This window comes from Orycteropus afer, unplaced genomic scaffold (genome assembly GCF_000298275.1).
Source record: "Orycteropus afer afer isolate SDZICR_OR568_19922 unplaced genomic scaffold, OryAfe1.0 scaffold00053, whole genome shotgun sequence".
NCBI classification, from domain to species: Eukaryota; Metazoa; Chordata; class Mammalia; order Tubulidentata; family Orycteropodidae; genus Orycteropus; species Orycteropus afer.
The window spans coordinates 8992455-8994436 of NW_006921640.1; positions in this window are offsets into that span (position 1 = coordinate 8992455).

Sequence of the window (1982 nt, forward strand, 5' to 3'; positions counted from 1 at the left end):
GGCCAGACTTCATCTCACCTATTTTGGTCATGTTGTAAGAAGGGACCATTCCCTGGAGAAGGATGTCATGCTTGGTAGGGTGGAGGGTCGACGAAAGAGAGGGAGGCCTTCAACGAGATGGATTGACATGGTGGCCGCGATGATGGGCTCAAGCATAGCAGGGATTGTGGGGCTGGCGTGGGATCAGGCAGTGTTTCGTTCTGCTGTGCATAGGGTTGCTATGAGTCGTAAATGACTCGACGGCACTTAACAACAACAACAACAACTTTATATGGAGAGGAAAGAGACCTCGCTTAAGCAAAGCCCTATTGAAGAAGAAAAACAAAGTAGGAGGTCTCACATTGCTGGATGTCAAAACCTACTATATAGCCATAGTATATCAAAACTACCTGGTATTGGTACAAAGACAGACACATAGACCAGTGGAACAGAACTGAGAACCCAGAAATAGTTTCATCGACCTATGGTCAGCTGATCTTTGACAAAGGACCTAAATCCATTAAATGGGGAAGAGAATGTTTAGTAAATTATGCTGGTAAAACTGGATATCTATTTGCAGAAAAATGAAACAAAATCTGTACCTCACACCATACACAAAAACTAGCTCCAGATGGATCAAAGACTTAAATGTGAAATGTCAACTATAAAGTTCTCCAAGGAAAAAGTAGGGGCAAATTTAGGGGCCTTAATATAGGTATAAATAGACTATCAAGCATAACCAAAATGCACAAACAGCAGAAGAGAAACTAGATGAATGCGACTTTCTAAAAATTAAATTTTTATGTGCTTCCAAAGACTTCTCCAAAAGAGTAAAATGAGAACCTACAGACTGGGAAAAAATATTTGGAAATTACATAACTGATAAGGGACTTATTATCTCTAGAATTTATAGAAAACTCCAACACCTCAACAACAAAAAGACAAATAATTCAATTGAAAAATAGACAGAAGACATGAATAGACACTTCACCAAAGAGGATACTCAGACAGTCAATAAACATATGAAGAAATGCTCATGATCATTAACCATTAGAGAGATGCAAATCAAAACAACAACAAGATACAATCTTGCCCCAGCACTAGTAGCAAAAATCAACAAGACAGAAAATAACAAATGCTGGTGAGGTTGCAGAGACATTGGGACTCTCATACACTGCTGAGACTGTAAAATAGTACAACCAGTGTGGAAAGCAGTATGGTGATTCCTTAAAATGTTGGAATTAGAAATACCATTTGACCCAGCCATTCCATTACTAGGTATATAACCTAAAGAAGTGAGAGCCATGACAAGAACAGATATATGCACACCCATGTTCATTGCAGCAATATTTACAATAGCCAAAAGATGAAAACAACCTAGGCGTCCATCAACTAAGGAATGGATAACCAAACTATGGTACATACACACAACAGAATACTATGCAACCCTAAAGAATAACACAGAATCTGCAAAACTCCACATAATGTGGATGTACATGGAGGACATTATGCTGAGTGAAATAAGTCAATCACAGAAGGACAAATATTGAAGTAGTCCATCATTGGAAAAAGTCAAGGATAGGTTTATATATGGAAGGAAATTTTCTTTGTTGGTTACCCAGGGTGGGAGGAGAGGGGAGGGAACACTGTTCGATAGGTAGAGACAAGTATTGATTTGGGTGAAGAGAAGGCCAGTGTACCAAATGTGAGTGATCAACATGGTGGCTTTGATGAAGACATGGACAGGTACACAGGAGGTACAGACAACACAGATGAACCCATTTTCACATGCAGTACTGTGTTGTCATTGAAGGCAAACATGGATATAAGGGTGGATAAATGGGTGGAAAGGCTGAAAACTTAGGTATGTCTATGCAGGTTGCATGGGAGCTCTGGTAGCATAGTGACTAAGTCACTTGACTGCTAACCAGAAGGCTGGTGGTTCAAACCTTCCAGCCACTCCTTGGAAGGAAGATGGGGCAATCTACTTCTGTAGTGATACT